Source organism: Gymnoscopelus braueri, assembly GCF_963280865.1.
Source record: "Gymnoscopelus braueri genome assembly, chromosome: 12".
NCBI lineage: Eukaryota > Metazoa > Chordata > Actinopteri > Myctophiformes > Myctophidae > Gymnoscopelus > Gymnoscopelus braueri.
In genome coordinates this window covers 6351499-6365796 of record NC_137614.1, presented here as the reverse complement: position 1 = coordinate 6365796, position 14298 = coordinate 6351499, and the positions used below count along the sequence as shown (strand labels likewise).

General features: G+C 34.3%; 1 protein-coding gene across 1 annotated transcript in view; it reads left to right on the top strand.

The window, feature by feature from the left end:
- The window catches only part of LOC308096689 (cytosolic sulfotransferase 2-like), a gene marked incomplete at its 3' end in the record, with an annotated part of 46860 nt that overhangs the window by 29408 nt on the left and 3154 nt on the right, over positions 1–14298 (top strand). The gene's annotated exons all lie outside the window — the stretch shown is intronic.

The window sequence follows — 14298 nt, the reverse complement described above, 5'->3', positions numbered from 1 at the left end:
TGTCCGAACCTGGGAACCTTACTGGACCCATCTCGCAGATGCCAGTAAAGCTTGCGCCATCCTCCTCCACTGTGGCTGCAAAAGTCATGTAGTGGACACAGCAAATGCTGCAAAACTGGAGTCTGCTGCATCTCGATATTTAGATGTTGTGTGATTAGGACATTAAAAACAATCATCACCCGAGGAATCAAAAGGACTGAGCACATGCAACTGTGTGTGTGTGTGTGTGTGTGTGTGTGTGTGTGTGTGTGTGTGTGTGTGTGTGTGTGTGTGTGTGTGTGTGTGTGTGTGTGTGTGTGTGTGTGTGTGTGTGTGTGTGTGTGTGTGTGTGTGTGTGTGCGTGCGTGTGCGCGCGTGTGCGTGTGTGTGTGTGGTGCAGTATGTATCAGTTATCGCAGAGCTGTTCTGTTGTTGTAACACCAAGACACATTCCTAGCAACGATTTGTTGTTTAGCAATTCACTTTTCAGATTCTAATTTGAACATATTGTTCAAATTCCATACACCTTTGACTATTATGATAGTATTCACTTTATGCTGAGCATTGATGTTATGGTTTGCTGACCAGCTGCTGCTGGAAGTGCCAACTGCACCCACTAAAGTTACCAGGGGTGACCGGGCCTTTGCCGTGGCTGCCCCCTCTGGAATGACTTTCCTTTACGCATCAAAGCAGCCCAGTCATCTTTACTAAAGACTAATTTTTTGTCCTTGGCATTCAGTAACAACTAAAGCAGCCTTACCTTCCTCTATTGGCGCTAATGTTTGTTTGTCTGTGCTTACTCATTGTTTACTATTTTTTTGCTTTGTTTTGCTTTTTACCTGTACAGCACTTTGGTTGACCTGGTCATGTTAAATGTGCTATATAAATAAACCTTGATTTGATTTGATTTGATTTTTAAAAGGGCGTGGTCATTTTCGGGTATTTCGTCCCGAATAGAGAATTAGTCACAGTTCCTAAGTTGTTCCCTGGGGTCATATTAGCCAAGAACAGTTGAGATATTCTCTCCTAAATGAAGTGCACACATATCTTAGCCAGGTCCTAGAAAGTGAATGACCCCTGCTGGTGGAGCTTCCACACCACAAGTATATAGTTGTAAGGAGTTTACGGTTTTATGTCCCAGAAAGGTTTTAGTAGTCTTGCAACATACTTTTGTGAGATGTAGCTTTGATCTAAAAAAAATGACAGAAAATGCATTAAAAAACACATCATACAGTAATTACATGTGGTGTTAATGACTGTCTGTAGATCCTATTGATTACATGTTAGACTACAACTTTTACTTTGAAGGACAAAGACCATGTGCTTTGACCCATGGTCACATGGCTTCTTTGTTTTGATGAAAAAGGTAGACTAAAAGATGACTGACATTTTGAATAATAACCATTCCAGGCTTTTGGATTCCAGATGAATTAAGAAAAACAAAGACAAATAAAGAGCTTTTTCCTTTGTCAGTCCCAAATAAAAAAATGCCAAAATACTAATCAGAATATCAGAAAAATGGAGCATTTTCCTGATTTTTTGGTGGGCTAGAAAATTGGATAAATGAAGCCATTATTTGATTTTTGGTCTGGGATGAAAAAACACCAAAACCTTTTTTAAGAGCTTTTTTTCAGTGTCAGTCCCAAATCAAAAAAAGCCAAAATACTAATGAGAATATCATAAAAATGGGCCATTTTCCAGATTTTAAGGGAAAAAAGAAAAGTTTCAAAATGAAGCAATGTTTTATTTAGGATCTGAAACGAAAATCAGTAAAATATACTTTTCAGACGCTTATTCCAATTGAAAAACAAATAATAAATAAGATGCCCTGACTCCAAAAGCCCGGGGGATCTTAGTATAATCTGAGGTTTAATTTGGAAGTGATTATTTGAAAAATGGAGCAATATTTAATTTGGTTTCTGAAAGGAAAATCAGTAAAATTATTGTTTAAAAAGTGAATTAGAATTGAATTTCAAATTATACTAAGATCCCCCGACCATTCTGTAATATTTCAATAATTTATTATTAATAATTGCTGCTGTAAAACATATTGATAATCATCCCTGGTGTGCAGGAGACCATGGGAAATAATACTATTTAGTCCTTGGGTGATAACTATTTTTTTTAGATTTTTTTATGATTTTTTGAAAGATAACATGGAAATGGATGGGATTCTGTAATATTTCAATAATTTATTATTAATAATTGCTGCTGTAAAACATATTGATAATCATCCCTGGTGTGCAGGAGACCAAGGGAAATAAAACTATTTAGTCCTTGGGTGATAACTATGTTTTTTGAATTTTTTAATATTTTTTGAAAGATAACATTGAAATGGATGGGATTCTGTAATATTTCAATAATTTATTATTAATAATTGCTGCTGTAAAACATATTGATAATCATCCCTGGTGTGCAGGAGACCAAGGGAAATAAAACTATTTAGTCCTTGGGTGATAACTATGTTTTTTGAATTTTTTATGATTTTTTGAAAGATAACATTGAAATGGATGGGATTCTGTAATATTTCAATAATTTATTATTAATAATTGCTGCTGTAAAACATATTGATAATCATCCCTGGTGTGCAGGAGACCATGGGAAATAAAACTATTTAGTCCTTGGGTGATAACTATGTTTTTAGAATTTTTTATGATTTTTTGAAAGATAACATTGAAATGGATGGGATTCTGTAATATTTCAATCATTTATTATTAATAATTTCTGCTGTAAAACATATTGATAATCATCCCTGGTGTGCAAGAGACCATGGGAAATAAAACTATTTAGTCCTTGGGTGATAACTATGTTTTTTGAATTTTTTAATATTTTTTGAAAGATAACATTGAAATGGATGGGATTCTGTAATATTTCAATCATTTATTATTAATAATTGCTGCTGTAAAACATATTGATAATCGTCCCTGGTGTGCAGGAGACCAAGGGAAATAAAACTATTTAGTCCTTGGGTGATAACTATGTTTTTTGAATTTTTTAATATTTTTTGAAAGATAACATTGAAATGGATGGGATTCTGTAATATTTCAATAATTTATTATTAATAATTGCTGCTGTAAAACATATTGATAATCATCCCTGGTGTGCAGGAGACCAAGGGAAATAAAACTATTTAGTCCTTGGGTGATAACTATGTTTTTTGAATTTTTTATGATTTTTTGAAAGATAACATTGAAATGGATGGGATTCTGTAATATTTCAATAATTTATTATTAATAATTGCTGCTGTAAAACATATTGATAATCATCCCTGGTGTGCAAGAGACCATGGGGCACATTAATATTTAGTCCTTGGGTGATAACTATGTTTTTTTAAATTTTTTATATTTTTTTAAAGATAACATTGAAATGGATGGGATTCTGTAATATTTCAATAATTTATTATTAATAATTGCTGCTGTAAAACATATTGATAATCATCCCTGGTGTGCAAGAGACCATGGGAAATAAAACTATTTAGTCCTTGGGTGATAACTATGTTTTTAGAATTTTTTATGATTTTTTGAAAGATAACATTGAAATGGATGGGATTCTGTAATATTTCAATAATTTATTATTAATAATTGCTGCTGTAAAACATATTGATAATCATCCCTGGTGTGCAAGAGGGTCGGGGGATCTTAGTATAATTTGAAATTCAATTCCGATTCACTTTTCAAATAATTATTTTACTGATTTTCCTTTCAGAAACCAAATTAAATATTGCTCCATTTTTCAAATAATCACTTCCAAATTAAACCTCAGATTATACTAAGATCCCAAGGTCAGTTGGGGGTATCTTAGTATAATCTGATATATTATATTCAATTCAAATTCACATCTGAAAAGTCTATTTTACTGATTTTCCTTTTAGAATCTAAATTAAACATTGCTTCATTTTTCCAATTTTCTAGCCCACAAAAAAATCAGGAAAATGCTCCATTTTTCTGATATTGTGCTTAGTATTTTGGCGTCTTTTGATTTGGGACTGACACTGAGAAAAGCTCAAAATAGGGTTTTTTTCAATTTTTTCATCCCAGAATAAAAATCAAAGAATGCCTATTTTACTGATTTTCCTTTTAGAATCTAAATTAAACATTGCTTCATTTTTCCAATTTTCTAGCCTACCCAAAAATCAGGAAAATGCTCCATTTTTCTGATATTGTGCTTAGTATTTTGGCATCTTTTGATTTGGGACTGACAAAGGAAAACATCTTTATTTGTCTTTGTTTTTCAAAATGTCAGTCATCTTTTAATCTACATTTTTCATCAAAACAAAGATGTCACGTGACCACGTGTTACATCACATGGTCTTTGTCCTTCAAAGTAAAAGTTGTAGTCTAACATGTAAGCAATAGGATCTACAGACAGTCATTAACACCACATCTAATGACTGTATGATGTTGTTTTTAATGCCTTTTCTGTCTTTTTTTTTAGATCAAAGCTACGGCTCACAAAAGTATGTTGCAAGACTACCAAACCTTTCTGGGACATAAAACCGTAAATCCCTTACAACTATATACTTGTGGTGTGGAAGCTCCACCAGCAGGGGTCATTCACTTTCCCCTTGTGCCTCCCAACTTCACAGCACCTTAGTAGTTTTACTGAGGTGCTGTCAACCTAACAACCTTTTTGTTCTTCTATACAAATATTTTCTTTCACATCAGGATTTAAAGGACGAGTTCACCCATTTTCAACCTGTCTTCATATAATTGTTCCTCAATAATGCTCATGATAATATGGCACCCATCGAGAAAAAAATAATCGATGGGGAATCCAAGATAATAGAAACTACAGGCTTTCTATTCCTGTTAGCACGCTATAATGGAAACCATTGTTCTCGCGTTAATGAAAACAAATATATACAATTTTAAATATTGAAGGGAAAAAAATCCTTTCTGTTGAACTGATAATCGGCTGATTCTTTGACCAGATCCGAGAGCCGCTATGAGAAGTAAGTAAAATCGATATGTAAGGCTTAGGCTGTGAAAACCAACTAGGCTGATGAGTTGTCTGATGCTTATCTAATGTCGCTCGGTTTCACTGATGAACTCCCTTAGCCATGATGTCAGTCCTGATGAACTCCCTTAGGACTTTGATGTTTGTCCTGGACGTTTTGGTTATCTCCATATATGGAGTTCCAGTAGGGGTTCTCTGATGTCAGCGCTAGGTATGTTAGGTATCTCCATGATAATCGTCTAGGAGAGATTCTATGATGTGTTGGAGATTTCAGCTATTTAAACAACAGACAAATTGTGCAATGACATAATTTGTCGTGCGTCCGTCCATTGTATTGGTGAAATTAAGAGCAGACAAGACTGTTAAAATTAAGTGTATTTATTAATCAAGCAGTAAGTTAAAAGTTAGAGAAATGTACTTAACAGAGATCTCTGGGCTCACACTAGCTTTCCTTATCAGCAACAAATTGCATCGAGGTCACCTCACTAAGTCTGAGCCCTCTTATCTGTCCCTAGAGCCCCTATATACTGAAATGTGGGATGGTCTTCAGGTTGGTTCGCCACCTGACTCAGCATTTGTCTTCAAACAATGGGGGGGGGGATTTCTCTCCAACCTGCATCTTTCTAAGATTAGGGAAGGACAGAAAGGAACAGAAACCACAAATGCATACACATGTACAGACAGATGACCTCTCATCACTTCAACGGCCGGGCCATCTGACAGTTTTGTCTTCTTTATTGGGACAGCAATTAAACAATAGTAATTAAAGCAATCGCATATTCTTATAATACCAACTAGTATTAACTAAAGCTTTAAAGGGATATCAATTGCCATCAGATGTCAGACTTGGGGAGGTTAATTGTCTCCATCTATGGGAATCTCCATTTGGGAAGGTTGTGATCGAATAGGTCACTAAAGTCGGGACTGAATAGGTCATTCATCCCATTAGGTTTCTGGGCACCTTGCCATGATCAACCTTGCGGTGTTATCCATCTATGGCTAATGCTGGCAAGTATGCCCTGAACGTTCTTTATACTTTCACTGGTAGATGCGTTTCTGAAGTGTCCATAGCCCTCCTATGAGACACAGACTGAGAAGAAAAAAATCACACAATTTTAGCAGGAGCATTAGTGAGGATCTATGAAGATAGGTTGAAAATGGGTGAATGGTCGTTCTTTAATGATCATTAGACTAATAACCCATTACCCATTATCAATAAGTAACCCACCTATATCCCAAACTCCCTCCCCAGTCAGAGTTCATAGTTTTATTGAATGTAGAATTATGTGCAGGATTTGTATATGTGAGGGAACTTAATTTACTGTCTTTCCCTATGGGACTGACCGTGGGTAGCTACCTGGGATGTAAATTGGGGCTTGATCAACCCCGGCTGGGTCACCTGGGCGAGGGTTCATGTTGCGAGACCCGAAACACCCTATGACCCCAGGCTACAACACTGATGATACATCCCAGGTGCATCCATGTGATGTATTCTTTATTGTATGTACTTAATTTAGGAGAGAATATCTCAACTGTTCTTGGCTAATATGACCCCAGGGAACAACTTAGGAACTGTGACTAATTCTCTATCCGGAATGAAATACCCGAAAATGACCACGCTCTTTGTTTAAATGACCATAACCGGTGCACTACTTCCAACATGGCTCTATCTGCTAAACCTTTGGAGCTACAGATTTACTGAGGTGTTCAAAATGTTCAGAATACTTATGATTAGGGAAACATAGTAAAGTGTAAAATTTCTAATTTGATATTTGACAGAACAGCTAAAAGAAACGTATTACTGTCAATCAATCTAAGAGCACCACATTTGTCCCAGATGTAACCCAGGGCATGCTCTAATGATTTAGCAAAAGCGCCCGAGCCAGCAACCTTCAGGGTCATCATAGTGGCCAAATCCAATATGACCGCCACCTGACAAAGTTTTTGGCTATAACGTTTGAACCACATTTTCAGCTATGAATGCAAACTTGGTGTCTAAATCATGTTTTTTGACAATTAAAAACATGTTTGAATGCTTATCTTTATGATTTAATCTATCTAGAGGACACTAATTTGATTATCACAAATATGGCTACTATGTTCTGAAACAACCAATGTATCTTACGATGTAATTTCATTGAAACAAGAATGATTTAACAGTAGAACTAATTCCTATGATGATAGACCTACAGCTAGAGCTAATACAGTATGTTCAACAATGCTCAGCATAAAGTGTAATACTATATAGTATTACTATTCTATACACCATTGACTAGTATGATATCATACGGTACTAGTCACTAGCCACTGTCAGGATTCATCTACTCTGCTGTGGCCACCACGGCTCTTGCCGGCGTACAGTATATGATGATGACCATATACTCCAATCTTTGGACATGGAAAGTTGATCTTTTCAGGCTCCAAAGTAAGGGTGACCAGAGTTTCTTTGAGATACCTGCACTCCTTTTCCCATAGTCAGGGAAGGCTGATGTTGGTCAAATGGTAACCAGGTCCCTTGAGAACTTCCTCCCAGCCAAGCTGCACTGATTCAGCATGTCCGAACCTGGGAACCTTACTGGACCCATCTCGCAGATGCCAGTAAAGCTTGCGCCATCCTCCTCCACTGTGGCTGCAAAAGTCATGTAGTGGACACAGCAAATGCTGCAAAACTGGAGTCTGCTGCATCTCGATATATAGATGTTGTGTGATTAGGACATTAAAAACAATCATCACCCGAGGAATCAAAAGGACTGAGCACATGCAACTGTGTGTGTGTGTGTGTGTGTGTGTGTGTGTGTGTGTGTGTGTGTGTGTGTGTGTGTGTGTGTGTGTGTGTGTGTGTGTGTGTGTGTGTGTGTGTGTGCGCGTGTGCGTGTGGTGCAGTATGTATCAGTTATCGCAGAGCTGTTCTGTTGTTGTAGTAACACCAAGACACATTCCTAGCAACGATTTGTTGTTTAGCAATTCACTTTTCAGATTCTAATTTGAACATATTGTTCAAATTCCATACACCTTTGACTATTATGATAGTATTCACTTTATGCTGAGCATTGATGTTATGGTTTGCTGACCAGCTGCTGCTGGAAGTGCCAACTGCACCCACTAAAGTTACAGGGGTGACCGGGCCTTTGCCGTGGCTGCCCCCTCTGGAATGACTTACCTTTACGCATCAAAGCAGCCCAGTCATCTTTACTAAAGACTAATTTTTTGTCCTTGGCATTCAGTAACAACTAAAGCAGCCTTACCTTCCTCTATTGGCGCTAATGTTTGTTTGTCTGTGCTTACTCATTGTTTACTATTGTCGGCTTACATTGCATTGTTTGCTTCCTGTTTTTTTTTTTTTTTTTTTTGCTTTGTTTTGCTTTGCTTTTTACCTGTACAGCACTTTGGTTGACCTGGTCATGTTAAATGTGCTATATAAATAAACCTTGATTTGATTTGATTTGATTTTTAAAAGGGCGTGGTCATTTTCGGGTATTTCGTCCCGAATAGAGAATTAGTCACAGTTCCTAAGTTGTTCCCTGGGGTCATATTAGCCAAGAACAGTTGAGATATTCTCTCCTAAATGAAGTGCACACATATCTTAGCCAGGTCCTAGAAAGTGAATGACCCCTGCTGGTGGAGCTTCCACACCACAAGTATATAGTTGTAAGGAGTTTACGGTTTTATGTCCCAGAAAGGTTTTAGTAGTCTTGCAACATACTTTTGTGAGATGTAGCTTTGATCTAAAAAAAATGACAGAAAATGCATTAAAAAACACATCATACAGTAATTACATGTGGTGTTAATGACTGTCTGTAGATCCTATTGATTACATGTTAGACTACAACTTTTACTTTGAAGGACAAAGACCATGTGCTTTGACCCATGGTCACATGGCTTCTTTGTTTTGATGAAAAAGGTAGACTAAAAGATGACTGACATTTTGAATAATAACCATTCCAGGCTTTTGGATTCCAGATGAATTAAGAAAAAAAAAGACAAATAAAGAGCTTTTTCCTTTGTCAGTCCCAAATAAAAAAAATGCCAAAATACTAATCAGAATATCAGAAAAATGGAGCATTTTCCTGATTTTTTGGTGGGCTAGAAAATTGGATAAATGAAGCCATTATTTGATTTTTGGTCTGGGATGAAAAAACGCCAAAACCTTTTTTAAGAGCTTTTTTTCAGTGTCAGTCCCAAATCAAATAAAGCCAAAATACTAATGAGAATATCATAAAAATGGGCCATTTTCCAGATTTTAAGGGAAAAAAGAAAAGTTTCAAAATGAAGCAATGTTTTATTTAGGATCTGAAACGAAAATCAGTAAAATATACTTTTCAGACGCTTATTCCAATTGAAAAACAAATAATAAATAAGATGCCCTGACTCCAAAAGCCCGGGGGATCTTAGTATAATCTGAGGTTTAATTTGGAAGTGATTATTTGAAAAATGGAGCAATATTTAATTTGGTTTCTGAAAGGAAAATCAGTAAAATTATTGTTTAAAAAGTGAATTAGAATTGAATTTCAAATTATACTAAGATCCCCCGACCCAAGAGACCATGGGAAATAAAACTATTTAGTCCTTGGGTGATAACTATGTTTTTAGAATTTTTTATGATTTTTTGAAAGATAACATTGAAATGGATGGGATTCTGTAATATTTCAATAATTTATTATTAATAATTGCTGCTGTAAAACATATTGATAATCATCCCTGGTGTGCAGGAGACCAAGGGAAATAAAACTATTTAGTCCTTGGGTGATAACTATGTTTTTTGAATTTTTTAATATTTTTTGAAAGATAACATTGAAATGGATGGGATTCTGTAATATTTCAATAATTTATTATTAATAATTGCTGCTGTAAAACATATTGATAATCATCCCTGGTGTGCAGGAGACCAAGGGAAATAAAACTATTTAGTCCTTGGGTGATAACTATGTTTTTTGAATTTTTTATGATTTTTTGAAAGATAACATTGAAATGGATGGGATTCTGTAATATTTCAATAATTTATTATTAATAATTGCTGCTGTAAAACATATTGATAATCATCCCTGGTGTGCAAGAGACCATGGGGCACATTAATATTTAGTCCTTGGGTGATAACTATGTTTTTTTAAAATTTTTTATATTTTTTTAAAGATAACATTGAAATGGATGGGATTCTGTAATATTTCAATAATTTATTATTAATAATTGCTGCTGTAAAACATATTGATAATCATCCCTGGTGTGCAAGAGACCATGGGAAATAAAACTATTTAGTCCTTGGGTGATAACTATGTTTTTAGAATTTTTTATGATTTTTTGAAAGATAACATTGAAATGGATGGGATTCTGTAATATTTCAATAATTTATTATTAATAATTGCTGCTGTAAAACATATTGATAATCATCCCTGGTGTGCAGGAGACCAAGGGAAATAAAACTATTTAGTCCTTGGGTGATAACTATGTTTTTTGATTTTTTTATGATTTTTTGAAAGATAACATGGAAATGGATGGGATTCTGTAATATTTCAATAATTTATTATTAATAATTGCTGCTGTAAAACATATTGATAATGATCCCTGGTGTGCAAGAGACCATGGGGCACATTAATATTTAGTCCTTGGGTGATAACTATGTTTTTTGAATTTTTAAATATTTTTTGAAAGATAACATTGAAATGGATGGGATTCTGTAATATTTCAATAATGTATTATTAATAATTGCTGCTGTAAAACATATTGATAATGATCCCTGGTGTGCAAGAGACCATGGGGCACATTAATATTTAGTCCTTGGATGATAACTATGTTTTTTGAATTTGTTATGATTTTTTGAAAGATAACATTGAAATGGATGGGATTCTGTAATATTTCAATAATTTATTATTAATAATTGCTGCTGTAAAACATATTGATAATCATCCCTGGTGTGCAAGAGACCATGGGGCACATTAATATTTAGTCCTTGGGTGATAACTATGTTTTTTTTAATTTTTTATATTTTTTTAAAGATAACATTGAAATGGATGGGATTCTGTAATATTTCAATAATTTATTATTAATAATTGCTGCTGTAAAACATATTGATAATCATCCCTGGTGTGCAAGAGACCATGGGAAATAAAACTATTTAGTCCTTGGGTGATAACTATGTTTTTAGAATTTTTTATGATTTTTTGAAAGATAACATTGAAATGGATGGGATTCTGTAATATTTCAATCATTTATTATTAATAATTGCTATTGTAAAACATATTGATAATCATCCCTGGTGTGCAGAAGACCATGGGAAATAAAACTATTTAGTCCTTGGGTGCTAACTATGTTTTTTGAATTTTTTATGATTTTTTGAAAGATAACATTGAAATGGAAGGGATTCTGTAATATTTCAATAATTTATTATTAATAATTGCTGCTGTAAAACATATTGATAATGATCCCTGGTGTGCAAGAGACCATGGGGCACATTAATATTTAGTCCTTGGGTGATAACTATGTTTTTTGAATTTTTCAATATTTTTTGAAAGATAACATTGAAATGGATGGGATTCTGTAATATTTCAATAATTTATTATTAATAATTGCTGCTGTAAAACATATTGATAATCATCCCTGGTGTGCAGGAGACCATGGGAAATAAAACTATTTTGTCCTTGGGTGATAACTATGTTATTAGAATTTGTTATGATTTTTTTGAAAGATAACATTGAAATGGATGGGATTCTGTAATATTTCAATAATTTAATATTAATAATTGCTATTGTAAAACATATTGATAATCATCACTGGTGTGCAGGAGACCATGGGAAATAAAACTATTTAGTCCTTGGGTGATAACTATGTTTTTTGATAGATAACATTTAAATGGATGGGATTCTGTAATATTTCAATAATTTATTATTAATAATTGCTGCTGTAAAACATATTGATAATGATCCCTGGTGTGCAAGAGACCATGGGGCACATTAATATGTAGTCCTTGGGTGATAACTATGTTTTTTGAATTTCTTATGATTTTTCGAAAAATAACATTGAAATGAATGGGATTCTGTAATATTTCAATAATTTATTATTAATAATTGCTGCTGTAAAACATATTGATAATGATCTCTGGTGTGCAAGAGACCATGGGGCACATTAATATGTAGTCCTTGGGTGACAACTATGTTTTTTGAATTTTTTATGATTTTTCGAAAAATAACATTGAAATGAATGGGATTCTGTAATATTTCAATAATTTATTATTAATAATTGCTGCTGTAAAACATATTGATAATCATCCCTGGTGTGCAAGAGACCATGGGAAATAATACTATTTAGTCCTTGGGTGATAACTATGTTTTTTGATTTTTTTATGATTTTTTTAAAGATAACATGGAAATGGATGGGATTCTGTAATATTTCAATAATTTATTATTAATAATTGCTGCTGTAAAACATATTGATAATCATCCCTGGTGTGCAGGAGACCATGGGAAATAAAACTATTTAGTCCTTGGGTGATAACTATGTTTTTTGATTTTTTTATGATTTTTTTAAAGATAACATGGAAATGGATGGGATTCTGTAATATTTCAATAATTTATTATTAATAATTGCTGCTGTAAAACATATTGATAATCATCCCTGGTGTGCAGGAGACCATGGGAAATAATACTATTTAGTCCTTGGGTGATAACTATTTTTTTAGATTTTTTTATGATTTTTTGAAAGATAACATGGAAATGGATGGGATTCTGTAATATTTCAATAATTTATTATTAATAATTGCTGCTGTAAAACATATTGATAATCATCCCTGGTGTGCAGAAGACCATGGGAAATAAAACTATTTAGTCCTTGGGTGATAACTATGTTTTTTTAATTTTTTATGATTTTTGGAAAGATATCATTGAAATGGATGGGATTCTGTAATATTTCAATAATGTATTATTAATAATTGCTGCTGTAAAACATATTGATAATCATCCCTGGTGTGCAAGAGACCATGGGAAATAATACTATTTAGTCCTTGGGTGATAACTATGTTTTTTGAATTTGTTATGATTTTTTGAAAGATAACATTGAAATGGATGGGATTCTGTAATATTTCAATACTTTATTATTAATAATTGCTGCTGTAAAACATATTGATAATCATCCCTGGTGTGCAAGAGACCATGGGGCACATTAATATTTAGTCCTTGGGTGATAACTATGTTTTTTGAATTTGTTATTATTTTTCGAAAGATTACATGGAAATGGATGGGATTTTGTAATATTTTAATAATGTATTATTAATAATTGGTACAGTAAAACATATTGGTAATAATCACATATTGTAAAGGACACACATGGGCACAATAACATTTAGTTGCTGGGTGATAACTCTGTTTTTAGATTTTTTTTATGATTTTCCTAAAAGATTCATTGAACTGTATGGGATTCTGTAATATTTCAATATTTTATTATTAATAATTTGTCCAGTAAAACATTTTGGTAATCATCACAGACGAGAACATTAGACACAAACAATGTTTTTAGATTGTTTTATTACATTTTTACATGTATATATTGAAGTGACTGGGATTTACGATTTCATTGAACGCACCATCAGTTCGCCTAACGTACAAGGCCACGTAGCTGCGCAGGAATATTTGAAGCGCGGCTAGTGCGACTGTCTCTCTCTGAAGTGCGGCCAGCGTCACCGCAGTATCTGAGACCTTGATCACATTACTTTACTTGAGCAAAATTGAATTAACAAAGATATAGCTTGCACAACACTAGAAACGTACTCTTACACGACGACTCTAACTTGAATATAATGCGGTCAACTAAGAACCTGACATACAACTGCAGATCCCGCACTGAACACACATCACTAATCACAGTACAGAGACTGTAAGCTAAATAGTCTCTGTAGCTCGTCACCCTACCAGGCTCAGCTGGTCCTCACAGGTTGTGGCACTCAGGTCAATCACAGTCTTCTAGGCACAGGGAGGGAGAGAGGGGTGTGGAAAGCCTGGTGATGTGAGGTTATGAGAGAGGAGAGGGGATTGGCTGTGGGGAATTAGGAGCAGAGGCATGGGAGGGGCGGAGGCAAATCATGGACAAACGGGGAGGGGCTAAGGCCATGACCATGACATGTTTATTCAGTAACAGGGGTCTCCCCGTCTCTCCAGCTCGTTAGTTAACAAAAAAAAAACATTTTCCGGTCGGGATATTAATTTCATCCAATCTAGAGAGAGAACTCATACAGGATACTGAATAAACAAGTGAAATTGGTCGTAATGAAATTGTTTTTTTCTGAGAAGACAAAATTGGAATGGGAACAAAAAATGTAAGCTTATAAATTGGTTCTCTCTCCTGATTGGATGAAATTGGTGACCACCTAAAACATTTGTT